This window comes from Lactuca sativa, chromosome 3, assembly GCF_002870075.4.
Source record: "Lactuca sativa cultivar Salinas chromosome 3, Lsat_Salinas_v11, whole genome shotgun sequence".
In the NCBI taxonomy this organism is placed as follows: domain Eukaryota; kingdom Viridiplantae; phylum Streptophyta; class Magnoliopsida; order Asterales; family Asteraceae; genus Lactuca; species Lactuca sativa.
Window position 1 is genome coordinate 93,954,461 of NC_056625.2, and position 6,917 is coordinate 93,961,377.

Consider the following 6,917-nt stretch of genomic DNA (forward strand, 5'->3'; position numbering starts at 1 on the left):
GCCAGAAAGCAGAGAACAAGAAACGAAAGCGTCAAGCCCGGAAGGAACGCAAGAGATCCCAAAAGCTGACTGTACAACAGCAGCAAGTGGAAACCCCTGCCGTTCCCGTACCGAGCAGGCCATACGAGGGAAAACTCCCGAAGTGTGATAGGTGTAGTTTCCATCATCATGGGGCTTGCCATGAGATGCAATGTTGCAATTGCCTAAACATAGGGCACCATGCTCGTAACTGTGGAGCACCGGCGCGACCCATCACTCAAGTCCCTTTCATCGAGACTAACCCTGCACACAAGATTAGTTATAGCGCCGAAAGATTTAAGAAGAAATTTTCAAAGTGGAGTAACGAGGAAGGCACTCGTGTCCACATAACCTTGGCTAAACACCGAAATCCCGTCACCAAAGCTAGTACTAGCCAGTCATGCCACCAATGCGGTGAGGTACGACAATTCAAGAAAGATTGCCCGATAACAAAGAACTCTGGCGCAGATGGAAAAATTCTCAGGATCACAGCTGCAGGAGAGCCTACTCCGGAACCACGTTAAATGTAATTTGGGCGTTTCGTTGTAACAAACTTATAAACGATCTAGAACTAGTGCAACTAGAGTCTTACCTTTTGCGAGATCCTGTCTGTATAGGAATTCTCGTGCTGCGTATACTTGTCTTTTGTAGTATATCTTATTCGCAGCAATAGTCTTGTGGTAAATCTAAAGTACTGTAACTCTGTTCATGGTTGCACAGTTGTGTTTTGTCTGTAGTCGTCTTATGTTTAATTCTAATGTCTTTAAAGTTTCTGTATGATTCCGACATTATCATACAATCAGATTTAATTTGATCGACGGCAAAACAGCTTCATACGTACATCTCTTTCTTCTAGATCGTTTTTCCAGCGAAGCCGTCATATCAGAACACCGTAGTACTCATCCCAGGAGTACCACTTAGTTATTTTCTTTCCGAAGAAATCCCCGAAGTACCACTCGTGCAGTACGTCAACTTCAATCCAAGGATTTATACGATTGATCTATCACTGAGAAATGTATGCATAAGAGTGATATATAATCAAGGTTCTACAGGTCTAGAATTGAGGATTCCACTTTAACTTCTTTTCCCAGATGGGATGTGAGGGTAAGGAAGAATCAGTTATTCGACTACCTTTTCAATCTTAATTATATACGACTCGTATACACGAGATTGTGATCGTGAAGCCCTGTATAAATTCTAAAATGGACTTCAGGACAGAGAACTGCCTAAGTATACGAGTAATCACATCTTCATGTGAACAAACTTAGAACCCAGTACGACTCCCGAAAACAGATCGCCCTATAGTTTAAACACCCTCGGAGATACCAGAACAGTACAAACCACTTGACGAACTACACAGAAAGAGAATTAGAAGACTAGGCTTTTCACCCTAGAGAACCCCGGTCATATTCTCGCGGAGATCGACGGATTGCAACATATGTGCCTCGGATATCGAGGACTCCGTCAAGATTTTCATAGAAATCGTTATCTCTGCCTCGCATAGACAAAATGGTTGAGCAAACGCAAGGAAAGAAACTACTTCCAGGAATGGATCTGAAATCCGAATATCACCAGTTCGAGTGTTAGGGGAGGATGTCCGGAAGACTATCTCCTGAACTCGATGCGGACACTTCAAGCTCGTAGTGATACCTTTCGGATAGGACCGATACGCCTATGGTTTTCATGAGCTAAATGAATAGAGTTACGTCTTTCTTACTGGGATCAGTCATCATTTCTCCATGTAATGACTTACTTATCTACCCTCGTAGTAAGAAGAAAGCCCATGGTAACATTCCCACAGAGGAACTTTTAGCAAAGATCTCTAGGCACGAGTTTTGAAATTGAAGAGTCAAATTTCTAGGACACACTGTTAGTAATGTGAGAAATTATGAGTACTCTTTCAATTTGTCAAAATCGTTGAGCATTTATCGACACCAGAGACGCCGACAGTTTTTCGCCAGATTCTAGGTCTTACCGACCTACCGCCTTAGTTCATTCAGAACTCCTCGCAAGCTACAGAAACTCGTACGACTTTGACCCAGCAAGGGGTGGCCTTTGACTGGGAAGTTACGCAAGAAAAGGAACCTTTGAGATTCCAAGTGAGTGACCAAGTTCTTTAGGATAACTCACTCTGGGAATGGCTTAATACGCTTCATAAAGCGTGGAAAGCTAAATCCAAGTTAGACAGGACCTCCGAGATTCTTATCAGAATCGGTCCTGTGCCTCACACAAACTAGACCTACTCCGCGAACTCAGTAACGTACTTTCTACTCTTCACATCTCGATCGTGAAACCATACCTTTCCATTAGGAATCTTGCAAGTCAACTCCTCGAGATCCTCGCCTTCATATTAGAACAGTAGTGACCCTCGGCCGAGAGGTCAAGCGGACGAAGAAACGCCATCGCCAGTTAGTGAAGGTTCGTTGGAATACCAACCGAGAACCCGTTATCACTTAGGTGCGCTACAACCAATCGATTAGGAAGTTTCCTCCTCACGAATCGATCATTCGTGCATACTTCCTTGCTTAAATTCTTATTTCGGGACGAAATTCCTTCTCTCGGAGGGATGATGTGACAACCCGATATTTCGAGACAATGTAATGTAAAACCGATCAAATCTAGGTCAAAATATAACTTTCCTAAAATCTTATTTTGGTTAAATAAAGTAGTAGGAATCGTATCAAGGTTTTCGTACATATAAAGAACCCTAAAATCCGAGTTATAACGAAGAAGTTATGACCAACCGAAGATTCTCGGCAAAACCGGCAACACCGATTAAATGAAAAACGCAAAGTTTCAATACAATAGTATTTAGCCTTAAGTATCTAAGTGAAAGTTATAGATAACCTCAAACCGTGAGCGTACATAAAAAGAACGTCCAAATCTGACTTCGGATGAGGAAGTTATGATTTTCCGAGATTCGGGTATAGCAGTAGACACCTAAAAACTCGAAATAGAGATCGAGAGACTTTTAGCCGACACAATCTAAATGAGAATCGAAGGGCTCAACAATACTAGCGCAACGGTAAAAAGTCTGACGAAAACGGACGTCGGATAAAGAAGTTATGAATTTTTGAAGAAATTCCTTAATCACGTCATTTTAAGAAATAAATAATAAAAATAATTTCATAATTTGCCAACGGAATGTAAACGAAAGTTGTAGATCTTAGTCTCACCTACACGTGGATATAAAGAACGTCGAAAACGGAGTTCGTATGAAGGAGATATAAATTTTAGAAGTTTATTTAAAATAAATATAAATTTAAATATAAATCCTTGGTAATATCCGAAGAGGAGTCAGCAGATAGGACAGGAGTACGCCCTGCGTACCCTCGTACGCCCCGCGTACTCAAATCAGGGGCCTTGTATCGTCCACGTCGCCCCTACTCCTCTATGCTCTCCCATCCGAAGTGCGTAAGCGATGACGTCCCAGTACGCGCTGCGTACCCTCGTACGCCCAGCGTACCGAGGCGGTTCAGCACCCCTATAAAAGGGATGCGAGGGTTTCCGAAAAATTTGCTCATTTCTTCTCATTTCTCTTACGTTTTGCCTCGTTTTCCGTGCCCGTTCAAACCCAAAGCCCTGGTCATTTTGCTCAAGTCCCGAAGGTCGATTTTACTCCCGAGATTCCCAAGAATCCGTTTCCCGAGACGAAACTCTGCCCGGTTTTCCATCTCGCTATCTTCAAACTTTCAAGTGAGTTCATACCCCTAATCAATATTTTAAATGATTTTAAATGCTTTAATGGGGGGGGGGGAGGAATACAAGTAGAAACAAACATGTTATTTAATCATTGATATGTATTTTATAACTGTGTTTGTCATTTAACATATTTCACATGCTACGAAATGTGATGCATGAAATGGTTTTACATCTTAAAAACACATTGTTACCAAATGTTTTACCTTTGAAGTGTTTTATTAAAATGAAATCAAGTCATTGTTAATTGTTGTTCAAAACCCATAAGAGGTCTTACAAAACCATTTTTACATTCTTGAACTAAACTATGCATATACACTTATATTCTTATATATGTATTGACTTTATAGTTTACATCTTTCGTTTAGTTTGCCACACCCTTGAGTAGTAAGAGTGTATAAATCTACATGATCAACCAGTTATATTACAGTAAATTATCATAGCGATAATTTGAAGATATCAAACATTACTTCTATTACAAGGAATCACACAAGAGTCAGTTCATTCATGAGTTCTTACTAGAACCTTACCTGATACATGAGTACCTTTACATATGCTTACATGATACATGAACACATTACAAGAGTACCTTTACGTAGATACCTTTACCTGTGTATACTTGTTTATAGTGAATATTTGTATCTCAAATTGCGAGGATGATTTATTAGTACCTTCTGTGTAAATCTTCCTGCATATCCCTAGTACCTCGGGATATCTAGACAAGACCCTATCCCTAGTACCTCGGGATACCTAGATGGGCCTCTATCCCACAGTACCTCGGGGTATACGTACGGGACTAACCATTCCGGAACTCATCTGTTAGGAACAGTGGGTAATGAACATCTACGGATGCCTACGGTTATTACTTATACTAGGAGTACCTTTACAGGGACTAACCATTCCCTCGCCCTGCTGCTGCTACAGAGGACAATTGGACAATCTTCGGATGTTCATTAGGTTATATAAGTACATGTTAGCACCAGTACCTCCGGCTAACATTTACTTTATTACGTATTTCCTATTACTTTATTTGGTGATACCTTTCACATAAACGCTGAGTTAGACTAAGCACTTTTAGTACTAGTCAATACAAAGGAAAAACTACACTTCATACTTACAAAACATTCGGGTCTTGGTAGAAGACTACACTTCATACTTACAAAACATTCGGGTGTTGGTAGAAGACTACACTTCATACGTACAGAACATTCGGGTCTTAGTAGAAGACTACATTTCATACTTATAGAAAATAAGGGTTTTTCTAGGGATTTCATACTTACCTCAACATTTTCATTTAAAGGTTTACATGGGCTTCATATCAGATTTTCACAAACAAAGCAATGACACTATTATACTTATGAATTCACCAGCTTTAAAGCTGATACTCGCTTTCAAAATAACTTGTATTCTCAGTTCATCGGTAGACAGGTACGGAGGCCAGGTTTTGAGAAGACGGAGCAGACAAGTCTCGTTTTTTATTTTAATTGCATATTTTGGTGTCTTATTACAATGAAAGAACACACATGTATTAAACTTTACTTATAATGCAATGGATGATGTTGTTGCTTGTTTATTATATTACACTGTTGTGATACTGTACATGACGTCCTCCGCCCCAGAACGTTTCCGCCGTTCTCGGTTTTGGGGTGTGACAGATTGGTATCAGAGCATTGTTTATAGTGAATTAAGTATATCAACCCATAAAAGATATACTAACTATAAATACATAAGGGATTAAAAATACTCTGACCAAGAGTTTATACTTTAAATAGTAAAATATTTAAGTAAGTATACGTGTTGCATTCATACTAAAATCAGTGTCACTAGGACAGTACAAAAGAATTACGATTGTTGGGCAACACAAGTGGGCTTAGAGACATATGGTCAAAACTGGGAAGATATAGCCTGATCACCTATATTATCCGAGGGTTGAATAGCATGTGCCTAAGTTTAAGTGTGTGGTTGCAACAATACTAAAATCTTACCAACCCTACCACAATGAGAACAATAGAACATAACATTAAAATTTAAAATACTATAGGAGTATTTGGTGTTACTATAAGTACTTTATACTTGAGAACTAAAGCGGGATCTTCATTATTAAGTTGATAGTTGCTAAGTGGATACACTGAGGCTATATGTAATTAGGATGTTATAGACTTAGAATCTGTGATAATTTTGCCTTATCCCTGTTCTGTGTGAATTTGGAATTAAGGTCACTTATTCGAAGGTCTATCCTGTTTAGATTACACATAGCTGGTATGCACTTCACAAATAGCGATGTAACTAATGAAGGTTTTCTAAATAATTATCTGGATAGTTCGTCTAATAATTATCCTCTTACCCTAAATTCTCGCATAGAAATCATAGCTGGACTCCATCCCCTTGACAATCAGTATCTTCTGAATGAAGTCATAGCTGGTTGGTTTGGAGAGGAACCAGAGAATGATCATCCTATCCCCTGGATGATCACCATGATGAAGACCTTTCGTATGATGCTAACTCCGAACCAGAAGTTGAGAACCTACCCCGAGCAACTCCCGTTCTAACTCTTAACCCTCGTCCGGCTTTTCATGGCCCGACCCTGAGTGAGTGGAATGCTTGGAAACATGGAGCCAGGGACAAGATCAGTCTATGCCATTGGATGGCGACTGAAGCTTTTATGACTTGAGCAATGAGGGCTTAGCAGATATAGTCTTGCCAATCTTGGTCCGCAGAGGGGCCCGAAATGAGATTCAAAGCAAGACAGCCCTACATCAGATTTCAGAATTAGTCGCCTATGCTAGAATTCATACCCTCCACACCATTCATCCAGAATATGCTCACGAGAGATCAGAGAGAAACCATGAAACCCTGCTGCAAGCACTGGCTGAATCACGAGCCAAAGTCATAGGGCTCCGAGTACGCCAGATGGTGTGCGAAAGACACCTACTTGACATGGAACGTCAATTGGCTGAACTGAGAGTTCACCAGAGGGATGACCGTCGCCAGTAGTAGACGCTTTACTTTATTTCCTTATAAAGAGGAATCGTATCTTTCTGTCTATGCCTGATGTGGCATTTTCTATGAAATTATCTTGTACCGTAAGTACTTTAGTTAGGTCTTTATGCTGTCAGGAACTATCTTCTGTGGATATGATGTAAGACCTTTACAAGGTCATTTTCCTGAACCTTTACATTGTGAATATCCAAGATATTGAC